The sequence below is a fragment of the Podarcis filfolensis genome, assembly GCF_964270895.1.
Source record: "Podarcis filfolensis genome assembly, chromosome: 13".
Classification (NCBI taxonomy): Eukaryota; Metazoa; Chordata; class Lepidosauria; order Squamata; family Lacertidae; genus Podarcis; species Podarcis filfolensis.
In genome coordinates this window covers 7,513,084-7,526,529 of record NC_139615.1, presented here as the reverse complement: position 1 = coordinate 7,526,529, position 13,446 = coordinate 7,513,084, and the positions used below count along the sequence as shown (strand labels likewise).

The following is a 13,446-nucleotide window of genomic DNA, read 5'->3' as shown; positions in this document are numbered from 1 at the left end:
CCTGAAGCATCTGTAACCCAAGGTATGACTGTAACTATAAATATCCCCAACGGTAGAAGCACATAGATACAGAAAGAAACATATTTTCAGCATTTTGTTTTATTTATTGACTCCAAACAACAAATGGGAATGCAATGTACTTGACACCCCAATCCTCAAAAAAGTTGTGTTCTGCATGAGGAAGATCCCGGGTTCAAGTCCCAGCATCTCTAGGTAGAACTCGGAAAGGACTCCTATGTGAAATTCTGGAGAGCCAGCTGCTGGTGTTTAGGGTAGACAATACTAAGCTAGATGCACCAATGGACCGACTCAGCTTCCTAAGTACCCGCATTTGTGCCTTGGACTTAAGCTGAATAAAGACATCTCTGCCTTGACCCATCCCTTCCTCTTGCTCTCAGTCACTCAGTAGATATCACTGGCAAAGATCTAGAGCAGGGAGATTTTTGTAAGTGTCTGTATCATTGTGGGAACTACGCACAGTGATTTCCCTCCATACCAATACCACCGTCAGCCACTGAAAGCTCTGTGTTTCGCTTTTGAGCTCAAGGAGGTGTCTCACATTGACAGAACATTTTGAACACAATTTGAAAAAGAGCTTCTGCAAAACAAAGAAAAAAACTTTTTATTTAAAATGTACAATCTCTTATTAGACAGGGAAACAAAAGACAAGCTTGTCAAAGCCTCTTTGACACACTGGGCAATAGATATAGGACATAATACAGATTTTAGTCTCTGGGGGAAACTTTGGGAAAGCGATTTGAAGTTGACAGCATGTTATTCCTTGAAGGAGAACTACTTGCAAATGATTTGCAGATGGCATTTAACTCCAAGTAGGCTTGCTAAGATGTATAAGACAGAATCAGATAAGTGCTGGAGATGCAATGAGATCGAGGGAATGTTCTTTCATATGTGGTGGACCTATAAAAGGGTAAAAGAGTTTTGGGAAATAATTCATAATGAATTGGGGGGGGGGGATATTTAAAAGTACCTTTCCAAAAAAACCAGAGTCCTTTTTGTTGTGGGTAATTCAGAGTGAGATTCCCAGGTGTCAAAAAAGGTTATTTATGCATGCTACTACTGTGATCCATGTTTCGTTAGCCCAAAAATGGAAAACAGGCAAGGTCCCAACTAAAGAATAATGGCAACTTAAGCTGACGGAATATGTGTAGATAAGTTTTGATGGATGTAATAATGGGATACTGAATGGTTTAGTTTATGTAAAATATGCAGGGTTTTATGACATGCAAAATGAAGTATAGAAAGAGAAGAAGGAAAGTCATTGATATTTAAGGCTGTTTAAATGAGTATTTTAAATTGTAAAACAGAAAATTCCCCAGAATTATTTGGGGAAAGCTACAGCTGTTTAAAGTGGCATGATATAGCTTTAAATATATAGTGCAGATGGGGCCTAAGATATAAGGTATCACTGGGCCACCTTTAAAAGGGAAATGCAATGCTGGATGGATGAGAACAGACTAGGAAAATGTGATTAACAAAAACCAAAAACAAAACAAAGCCTTGAGAGCTGGGGAAAGAGATGTGACAGGGATATATCATATCTGACAATACCTGGAGATTAGATTCATTTGAGAGAGAGGGGGAGAGAGAGAGAGAGTCTGCACAATTCAGTAAAAACCTGAAAGGGTTTTGAGTTCACTGTAGACAAAAGTTTGTGATTTCCCTGAGAGGCTTGATCCCATTATCCAGTGCAGTGAATGACTGCATTTTATTTCTATCAGAACTGCCCTTCTTGTTATGTGCCAGCAGGTGGCAGCATTTCATAACAAAAGCATAGTTTATGGCGCTGTATTTCCACAGAGGTCCAGGTAGATTGTGAGTCCATTTGCCCTATTCCCACAGCTGATTGAAAGCTATGCAAAAGTCCTTGTAGAAGCTCCTACCCATGTCAGCCTGTCCCAAGGCCACCATGCAGATGACTGCCAACCACGGAAGTCAGCTCTAATGGAGCTTTGGTCACATATGCACCAACTCTTCCCATTTACCTGAGACTGCTCTGCTTTCTCACACTTCTTCCTCGTAAATCACTGTCCCAGTCCTGCCTAAGGTGACCTGGGTGATGCCTCGTAAATGGAGATATATGCACAGAAGTGAACCTTGGCTTCCCTTCCTTTCTTGGAATGTGTTTGTTTCTTTTATTCATATCGCAGAATCATAGAATTGCACAGTTGGAAGGGACCTTCAGGATCATCTTGTCCAACTCCCTACAGGTAAAAGGTAAAGGACCCCTGGACAGTTAAGTCCAGTCAAAGGCGTCTATGGGGTTGTGGTGCTCATCTCACTTTCAGGCCAAGGGAGCCGGCGTTTGTCCACAGACAACTTTCCAAGTCATGTGGTCAGCATGACTAAACTGTTTCTGGTGCAATGGGACACCGTGACGGAAGCCAGAGCACATGGAAACGCCATTTACCTTCCCGCCAAAGTGGTACCTATTTGTCTACTTGCACTGGTGTGCTTTTGAAATGCTAGGTTGGCAGGAGCAGGGACAGAGCAATGGGCGCTCACCCCACCGCAGGGATTTGAACTTCTGACCTTCTGATCGGCAAGCCCAAGAGGCTCAGTGGTTTAGACTACAGCACCACCCACATCCAAAGCAGGATATGCAGCTGTCCCCATATGGGAATCGAATCTGCAACCTTGGCATTATCAACACCCCTCTTTAACCAACTGAGCTATCCAGTAACATTGAAATTTTAAAGTTGCATTTTTTATATATATTTTAAGTAAGAGGGTGGGCGAGGGGAGGAGGTATGGGGTGGCATCATGGGATGGGGTGGCATGAGTAAGCGAGCTCTGCCAAGGCAAAGGGTAGGGTAGGTTCAGAGACAACAGGCAGATATCAGCTGGACAGCGCCAGGAGTCTCCTGAAGTCTGGTACCAGCCCTGATTGTAGCCAACCATGTCACACCCTCCAACATTCCTCAGATGAAAATAAGGACATTTCTCAATCCCCCACAACTAACCCTCCTCAAGCCCACATTCCACTCCTGCCCCCAGAGAGAATTTCATTTCCCCCTCTCCCCCCCCTTTTGATAATTTTATTTATTTGGTTTTTCAAATTAGAATTTTACAATCACATATCCAGCATACAACATAAAAACAAGATTCCAAAGAATCTCTTGGACTTCCCTCCTCCCCTTTGTGGGTCCTATTATTAATCATTTCCTCCTGCATCTTTTATAATAATCCAGACCTTTTACATCTCTATTATATCCAAAATTCACCATTTCTCTGCAAGTGTTATTCCAATCCTGCTGACGGTTTTAACTGTTTACAATGGTTTTTAAGGTAAGTTCTAAATTTCCCCCATTCCTCATTAAAATTTTGGTCTTCCTGATTTCGGATCCTTCCGGTCGTTTCGGCATAGTCCAGCAACTTAATCTGTCATTTTCTCTGGTCGGGTCCAGAGAGCATTTCCTATCAGAAGAGGGGCAAGTCCCACCAGTGGCGTAGCGTGGGTTGTCAGCACCCGGGGCAAGGCAAGTAATTTGTGCCCCTAACCCGTGGATTTGCGCCCCCTAACCCTAACCCTCAGATGTTGCGCCCGGTGCAGCCGGCCCCCCCTGCACCCCCCACGCTACGCCACTGAGTCCCACTACCACTACCTCAATGGGACCCAGCACACACACCCTCCACCATCTTGAGAAAACCCCTTAATCCTGATTTGATTTTATTCTTTGGTAGATTTACAAAAAGAAAAACACACACCAATCAATGGATTTTAGAAAGGGGCAAGATTAGACGTGTGCGCAGCGGCAGAGCAAGCTGATTGGGCAGCTGGAGCGGTCTGCGTGCCCTGCGGCTAGGGGCGGAGCCAGCTGCCGTGGGGGCGGGGGCAGCCAGGGCAGGATGCTCCATAGGGCCTCTGAGGAGTCTGCCTGCCTCCTCCCACTTGGCCGCCCTACAACTGAGGGGGAGGCGGCAGGCGGAACGTTTGGGGCAGCGTGGAGCCTGCGGGCGCCCAAGCCACTGCGTCACTCCCAGGAGAGATGTGTGGCTCGGGTGCACTGGGGGCCCCATGGTGAGTGCCGCCCAGCATTTTGTCATACCCCTCAGTGGAGACACGCGGGGTGGACTGCCCCCCACCGCAGCCCCCTTCCTCCACCCCTGTGTGTAGGCACAAAACATTTTTTTAAAGGCTCCTTGCGCTCCGCTCTGCTTCCCCTTTCTTCCTGCCCAGGGCAGCCTTGACCTCTGCCTGTCCCTCAGAGCTGGCACATCACATGGGGCTGGGCCTCGGCGGCAGCATACTCCTCACCTACTCTCCAGAAACCACTACAAGCTGCCCAAGGAGGAGGCCAGCAGAAGCAGCCACGGAGAGGCAACAGGATGGTCCATCACCACTCGGGACAAGCACCCTGGGGTCAAATCAGAAGTCAGGGTGGCTTTCGTAATTCCAGGCGGGATTGTGCCTGGAAAATGGGGACAATTGGAAGGCACGCGGTATCAACAGGAACAGAGTGTGCCCCCCATGCTTACACTTAGTATTTCCCACAAGATCATTGGACGGTAGGTTTTTGTCAAGGCTTCAGTGACTGTGGATGGGGTGGGAGCCACAGTGCTACGCACCCATACAAAAACCAAGATGGGAAAACTGCAGATTTGCACAGTGGGCTGGGCCAAAGTTTAGAGGTCTCAACGCAGAGTGAATTGGTTGATGAACTTCCATCTGTCTTTGTGTTGGGTTCTGATTGCCCTTTTTGGTGCAGCCACCTGTTTCCCTTCCCTCTCCCTGTAAATCTTAAATTAACTGTTGGCTTCAAGTCTGTGTTGCTTTTGCTTCCTCCCACCTAATCGGGGAACCTGGTCAATGTCACCAAGGTTGTATGGTCAAACAGGAGGAGCTGGAGGAAATAATGCACGAAGTGATTGTTGGAGTAAATAGTGCAAAAGATACAGAGACCCTTTCCTCTCTATATATGACAGTGCACACTCATTTGCATTCTCCTGGTGTTCTGTCTGTCTGTCTGTCTGTCCATCTCTCTGAGACATCTAGACATTGTTAAAGTACATTGTAAAAGATGCAGTATTTTTCAGCCACCAGGAGTTGAGGTCCAACATCTGAATACTGACAGATGACCCTGATGGCATGCATTTGACATATCTAGTTCAATAAAATCACCTGTCATTAGCTTCAGAACACTTCCTGGTTCAGGTACCATGGTTCCATAACATCCCCTCAATTTGAAATGTTGTGTGCCCTGTTTATTCTTAGCTTTTTACTATGCTGAGTGTTAGGAGACCCCTCCCATTCCCCTCACGAAGCTACAATTGCCAGTATTCCATGGGGAAAGGGAGGGATGTCAAACCACTCTAGGAATTGTATCTCTGTGAGGGAAGAGGTGTCTCCAGACTACTCTCAGCATCTTTAATGAACTACAATTCCCAGGATTCTTTGGGGCAAACCGTGACTGTTTAAAATTGCATGACCCAGCTTTGAATGTACAGTGCAGACAATGCCTTAGGTACCTTCTAGGGGGACGATGGATATGATTTTCACTGCTCAACAGCTTCAAGAAAAATGCAGAGAGCAAAATGAACCCCTGTATATGAGAGCTCAAACACAGAGGGCACTTCGCGGCACCCATAGAGGAGGTGATGATGATGACTACTGAGGAAGTGGGAGAGACGGGCGGGGGTTTTTTTTGTTGTTTTTTTGGAGATTCACTCATTATCCAAGAAGCTGGGTTCTATAGCCTCTCTCTGTAAGGTTTGAAATAAAAAAGGACTTTAAGAAATTGTTCCTTGTCTTTATACTTTCCTGGGCAACCAGCCGGGAGCCGCTGACAGCATCTTGACACCACTGTGGAAGGACGTGTGGATCCAGAATTGGCCTCCACAGTTACTTGAAGACTCACAGTTAAGATCGTGTTCATGAAAGAAGCTCTTACTCGGCTACGAGTGATCGCCAAAGAACTATAGTGCAGACAATGCCTTAGAGATAAGGGGCCTCTGGGTTACAGGTAGAAGGGAATTGTCATATGGGATGGAGGAGAACAAACCAGGATGATGTGGCAAACAAAATGAATTGTTGGTCATTTGATTTTGAACTTTTCTGTTCTTCTCCCAGAATGCCTGGCTCTGAAAAAGAACACCTTTGGCCCTTTCCCAGGTGCCAAGGTGCAAACAATATTTAGAGAAAGAGAGAGGATGGGGGGAGCGAGTTCTGCCAATGCAAACAGAAAGATGGGGGTGTGTTTGTCTCTAGTGGTCGGCTATCAACTGGCCCATCCATATCACCAGGAACAGAGTGTCGGTTCCATACTCCCACAAGCTCACAGGATGGGATGTTTTTGTCAAGGGTTCAGTCATAGTGGATGGAGTAACAACCACAGTGCTAGTCACCCATACAGAAACCCATTTAGAAGCCAAGATAGGAAAACCACAGATCTGCACTTTTGACTAGGGCAAAAGTCTCAGTTCAAACTGAACTGGGTGATGAATTTCCATCTGTCTTTCTGTTGCATTTCTGATTCTCCCTTTGGGTGATGGCAGTCCCAGTTGGCCACCTGTGTTTCTCCCTTTCTTTCTCTTCCATTGAATCCAAATTTAACTCTCAGCAGGAAGCCTGTGTTTCATTCTGTTTCCTCTCCCTAGAAACTCACCCACACTTTCACTTGAACTTTGATTGTGTTGTGTACCAACTAATCCCCCCGGGTTCAGGGGCGTTTCTTGTTGCTCCGTGGCTGTGCCTTACAGAAATCTGATCATATCCACTGAATCGAGGCTTGGTTAAGAAAACTATCTCTCTGAATTTTCCATGCATCTGATAAGATCTGGTTCAGCAGACTATTGTGATCACTGTACTGCATAATATAACAAAAATAGTTATTCCCCAAAAAACTTTTCTTCTTCTTCTTTTTTCCTTTTGGGAATTATAGTGACAGAACTAAATTGTATAGAAATTTATGTATGCAAGAATGCTATTCGCCCCTAATGGAAAGAAGCAGAAGTCCCAGCAAAGGAAGAATGGATACAAAAACTTATGGAATATGCAGAAATGGTGAAACTCACCGGAAGAATTTGCAGCTGGAGTCAGTCTGGGCCCTGCCCACCCAGGCCAGGTGGGAAAATGGCATGCAAGACAGAGAGCAGGTCAAAACTCACAGTCAAAATTCACATGTGTATACACAACATATACACAGTGGGACTGATTTTTTCTTTCATATGTCAAAAGTTGGAGGGTATGGACAACCATCACAAAAAAGACAGTGCTTGTCATAGTGTACTGAATCATGTGCATGCCAGTCACTGAATATATTTGCAAAAGGTTCTGTGAGAAAGCTCAGATGCAAGGAAATTACTTGAGTCTTGGGTGGAATCTAGACATATATAAAAACCGCTCAGAAATGCTTTTTAAAAAGCTTTTTTAAAAAATACATTGAATTTTCCATAAGGCTCACCATCACCATCGTCACATTGTATATTGCACTTAAAACACACTTAAAACATTTTATTTGCAGCTGTATGGCTGAGTCCTTGCTCTCTGTAGACCCCACCCCTGAGTTCTTTCCTGCACAACAAAATGAGGGGTGGAGAATCACTTTGTTTCCTCCATCCCTGACCCCAAACCTTGTTGGCCTATTTTTATCCAATTTAGGACAGTGCTAAAAAAAATATGCATATTCAATTCCTTTTTCTTTGGGATAGATCTTTTTAAAAAAAAAAAATTAAGTACTCACAAATGCACAAATGTTGAAGAAGCTAAACTCACGCATTTTCTTTACACTTTGAAGCATTATGCATGTTGCTGGCAATATACAAACATGGTGGTGATGAATGAGCAGTAATTTTGGAAGGAGCCTTTGTAAAGGGAGCCTATAATGACCATTTGTTTCCCTCTTGTCTTGCCTCTGCCTCCAACACACAAGCTTGTTACAATTTGTCATTTCTACTGAGCGGAAAAGGAAACGGAGTGTTGACCCTTGCGTCTGTCTTAAGCCTGCTTGAGGCATAAATCTACTTTATGCAAATAAATACTCCACACAATTCTAATGTTTTGGCATTTCTTCCATACCACCCAAGACAACAAATTCCTTTATTTGGATTCTTACTCACGGTGAGTGTGTAAGGTCTGTGTTACACATCACCTAGGTCTTACTGAGACCCTCCTTATTTCTGATCCTCCCTCTTTTCCCACCTAGGTGCCTTGTCTGATATCCAACTTGTCCAGTTCGGATCTGGGACAGTGTCTCCCAGAGAGGCCCTCAGCCTTACCTATAGGGTCACTAAATTCTCTGTTTTGGGTCCTTATTTGCACTGGGTCCAGAAACATTTTTGAAAAGGGCTGGAATGGAAGGGAGCAGTAAACTGGACTAGGTCCAGATGGCACACAAACTATGCCTTGTTTTTACAAGGACAAATCACCATCTCTGCAGATACACCCACCAATTCATTCTCCTTGCAGCCGAAGTCCTTGACAGCTGCAGACACTGAGACATATTTTAGGTAAAGGACCCCTGGACCCCTCAACAACTTTTGTGTCCAAATTTCCACCTTTTGAAATATGGCAACCCTATTTTAGCATGTCCTTCTTCTTAAATAGAGGACAGGACTGAACTGGCTTCCCTTTATGGAAATTGGTCAGACATACCCTTCCTGTTTAAATAGCAGTGTCCTTTGGTACTCTGTGACCTGAATGGGCCTCGTACAATCTGTACAAAAGACAGAGGAGCGAGTGATTAAAAAGAAATATGAGATCCTTTTGGCTCATTCTTCTGAGCATCTTACCTGGTGGGTATTTTCATCCCTACTTTAAAAAACAGAAAGCTTATTTCAACCATAAGAGCATTTATTTCAGAACTCTATAATTCTTGTCCCTTTTCTGCAGGTATCTTATCCAGTACACAACTGACCCAATCTGGTACAGGAGAAGTGAAGCCTGGAGAGACTGTCAAACTGATTTGCTCTGTCTCAGGTGTCCAAGTCAGTGGTTATTACTGGGGCTGGATCCGACAGCCTCCAGGAAAAAGGATGGAATGGTTGGGTCACATTCGGAACACTGCATCTGGAGGAACTTCGTACTACAGTCCAGCTTTCAGCAGCCGAACCAGCATCTCCAGGGACACATCCAGAAATGAAGTGTATCTCCAGCTGAGCTCCCTGACATCTGCAGACACAGCAATGTATTATTGTGGAAGGGCACCACAGTTAAGCAAAGCAATGGAGCATCCATTCAAAAACACATTCCACCATGAATGCCTCTACAGACACCATTAGACCCCTGTTTTGACCAGAGCTCTGGCTAGTCTGTTCATACAGCATTCTTGGAGGGAAGATTTATTGCTCAGGGAATCCCATGGAAGCTATTGAAAACTTGCTTATGTGCATTGCACAGCCCCAGATCTCATTGCCCCATTAATGGTGGATGAGGCCAAAATCTCATCTCACTGAGCATTCTCACTGGGCATTCATCTCACTGAGCGTTATATTGAATGAGGCCAATAGTCCGTCTAGTTCAGTATAGTCTACACTGGCTGGCAGCTGCTCTCCTATCTGTCAGACAAAAGAATTTGGGGGAAAAGTATCCGCTATCCCTCTTGGACTTTGACCAGGATGCCTTTCCCCCCTGTATTTGAGCTCGGCCATTCCTAAGAGGACTGTGTCACTGTTGGCGTTGCTGACGTGGAGCCTGGCATGGCATCAGCAACAATAGAGAGAAGCCTGAAGGATAAATAAGAGCTATAGCTCAGTGGTAGGGCAAGTGATTTGCATGCATCTTCAATCAGGCTGGGAAAGATTCCTTCCTGACACCCAGTATAGAGAGTAGACATCTAGATAGATCAATGGTCTGACTTGGGATGGGGCAGCTTCAGGTTGAATTCTTGGTGCTTGACCTTCCAGTTTGGCAACCCCTGCAGGAGTGCTTCCTTTTATCATATTCACTTCCTAAATGCAGCACCCAATGGCCTTCATGCAAATCTCCAGAGGAAGTTTTTCTGGTTTAAATAGCATTGTCTGATTTTTCACCGTCATTCTCTTTTGTTTTCTACAGAACAGAGGAGGCAGAGGAGCAAGTGAGAAGCAGAGATGAAATCTATTATGTTGGTTATTCTTGATCTCTTGGCTGTTTCACCAGGTGAGGATTTTTATGCATTAGATCTGTTTCAAAAGCAAATTGAACTAATCAGAAAGTGAATGCTACCTTTAACTGTATCATTTCTGCCCCCTTTCTGCAGGTGTCTTATCCAGTACACAGCTGACTCAGACTGGCCCAGTTGAGCTTAAGCCCGGAGAGTCCCTCCAACTGACCTGCACTGTCTCTGGTGTCCAAGTCAGTGGTTATTACTGGAGCTGGAGCCGTCAGCCTCCAGGGAAAAGGATGGAATGGTTGGGTTTCATTCAGCACTCAATAAATGGAGGAAATGCCTATTACAATCCAACTTTCAGCAGCCGAGCCAGCATCTCCAGGGACACCTCCAGAAATAAAGTCTACCTCCAGCTGAGCTCCCTGACAGTTGCAGACACTGCAACGTACTTTTGTGCAAAAGCATCACAGTTTGGCAAAGAGGTGGAGCACCCCAGCAAAAACCACACTCTGACTTGAATGTCTACAGGGACACAGCCAGCTCTCCGTTTCGACCAGAACTCCAAATAAATAATCTGCATGGTCTGGATGGAAGATTATTGTTGACAAACACAAGCAAAATACCCACCACCATGGCAGGGAGGGAGAATGAGTTAACAGTACTTTTTTTCAGGCCTGGGCAGGACTTGTCTGAGGCCCCTGGAGGGAGTCTTGTTAGAGGAAAGTTATATACTCAAACCAAAAAGCAGCTGGTCCCTGGAGGCTGACCTCTCCGATGAAGGGATGTGGGTGGCGCTGTGGTCTAAACCACTGAGCCTCTTGGGCTTACTGATCAGAAGGTTCGAATCCCCATGACAGGGTGAGCTCTCATTTCTCTGTCCCAGTTCCTGACAACCTGGCAGTTTGAAAGCACGCCAGTGCCAGTAGATAAACAGGTACTGCTGCGGTGGGAAGATAAACAGTGTTTCCATGCTCTCTGGCTTCCCTCACGATGTTCCATTGCATCAGAAGCAGTTTAGTCATGCTGGCCACATGACCTGGAAACGCCAGCTCCCTCGGCCTGAAAGGGAGATGAGCTCTCAACCCCATACTTGCCTTTGACTGGACTTAACGTTCCAGGGCTCCTTTACTTTTTACCTTTACTTTAACCCTCGGAGATCCGGGGCAAGTATACTCAGCTGTACCTCTTTTCTGCAGGGGCCAACTTATTTTGTCTCATAATATTCTGTGTAAGCTACTGAACATTTTCCTTAGCATGGCACCACCCTTTCATCTCCAGAGCCCCACCCCAGGATCCATTCATTACTCATGTTCAATGTGCATTCATGCAGACACAGAGACACAAAAATCGGCATACACACAAACTGTTCCACTTTGAGTGCGACATCCCAAATCTACTGAAGTCAGCCCAGCTCCTGTTTTAATTCCCAGATGTCCCTCATCCAATGCCACAGCGAGGCCTCCTCCTCCTCCTCAGCTAAGCCCAACACCCTTACCCACTGCTCTCTTTCATACACATGTACACCCCTGACTTTTATGCTGTTGCTGACTCCCGGAGAGCACACACACACCCATATTCTGGGGCAGACACAAGAACTTTTGACAGAAAACAAGAGGGAAATCCAGGCTTCTAGCACAACTGCCACTGGGTATCAGTGTGCCCCCTCTCACATATGGAGCAAAAGGCAGCAACAAGGACAGAATATCCTGTCTTTGGGCATTCAATGTGAATTTGGAAATTTGCTATTCTGTCAATGGGATGCATTACTCTGTAATTTTCCTTTCTCTGTGTCTTCAATATTTTATATTTCTCAAAACTCACTGGTACCTGCTTTGATTCCTTTTCAAAAGGAGACAGGCATATTTTCAAGTAAATCACTGTACACTTCTTATGTATGGAGTATTCTAAAATATGTAATGACAGCTACCTTATTTTTGGGAAGACCGTTTGTGTCAATAGAATACTAAATTTGCAGCCTTAGCAACTGTGACCTTCTTTAAACCTCTCTGCTTCTTAAATACAGGACTGGACTAGACTGAGTTCTCTTTATGCAAATCTGCCAAACAGGATGCCTCTGTTTAAATAGTCTTCTCCAATGGTGAGACATGGGCCGGTTGAGTCACTTACATTCTGTATAAAAAACAGAGGAGTGAATAAACAAAAACAAAAACATGCAATCTTTGCTAATTTTCCTCATTGTCCTAAGTGCCTCACCTGGTGAGTATTTATGCTAGCTGTAAAAACAAGAATCTGGAACCCAACCCAGAAAGAATCCATGTTAGAGTTCCAATATTTGCCCTCTTTTTGCAGGTATCTCCTCCAGTCCTCAGCTGACCCAATCTGGCCCTGGAATCGTGAAGCCAGGCAAGTCCTTCAAACTGACCTGTTCGGTCTCTGGTGCCCAAGTGAGTGGTTATTACTGGGGCTGGATCCGAGAAACTCTAGGGAAAGATCTGGAATGGATGGGTAACATTCGGCCCACATCAGGTGGAGGAAGCAGCTACTACAATTCAGCTTTCAGCAGCCGAAGCACCATCTCTAGGGACACCAACAAAAATGAAGTCTATCTTCAGATGAATTCCCTAACAGCTGCAGACACAGCAGTATATTATTGTGCAGGAGACACAGCAAAGCAAGACAACGAATCATCCATGCAAAAAACCAGTAATACACCAGCATTAGAGCAAGGAATGAGGGTGGGTGGAGGGAAGATCTATTGCTCAGAGAATCCCATGAAAGCTATTGAAAACTTGATCATGTGCATTGCACAGCCCCAGATCTCATTGCCCCGTTAATGGTGGTTGAGCCCAAAATCTCATCTCCCTGAGCATTATGTTGAATCCGGCCAATAGTCCGTCTAGTTCAGTATAGTCTACATTGGCTGGCAGCTGCTCTCCTATCTGTCAGACAAAAGAATTTGGGACAAAAGTGTCCCCTATCCCTCTTGGACTTTGAACAGGATGCCTTCTCCCCCTGTATTTGAACTTGGCCATTCCTAAATGGTGGCTGTGTTGGTGTTGCTGACATGGAGCCCAGCCTGACATGAGCAACAATAGAGAGAAGCCTAAAGGGTCAATAAGAGCTACAGTTCAGTGGCAGAGCATGTGATTTGCATGCAAAAGGTCCCAGGCTCAATCACTGGCATCTTCAATCAGGCTGGGGAAGTTTCCTGCCTGACACCCAGGATACAGAGTAGACATCTAGATGGATCAATGGTCTGACTTGGGATGGGGCAGCTTCATGTTGAATTCTCAGTGCTTCAGCAGGAGTGCTTCCTTTTATCTTATTCACTTCCTAAATGCAGCACCCAAAGGCCTTCATGCAAATCTCCAAAGGAAGTTTTTCTGGTTTAAATAGCTTTGTCTGATTTTTCACCCTCAGTCTCTTTTGTTTTGTACAG

At 45.1% G+C, this 13,446-nt stretch overlaps 1 long non-coding RNA gene across 1 annotated transcript; it reads left to right on the top strand.

The window, feature by feature from the left end:
* Window positions 1-9,738: 9,738 nt before the first annotated feature.
* Window positions 9,739-12,484, top strand: LOC310747202. The gene is made up of 3 exons (XR_014540894.1): window positions 9,739-10,096; window positions 10,197-12,263; window positions 12,357-12,484. It is a non-coding gene; the product is annotated as an uncharacterized lncRNA (long non-coding RNA).
* The last annotated feature ends 962 nt before the right edge of the window (window positions 12,485-13,446 follow it).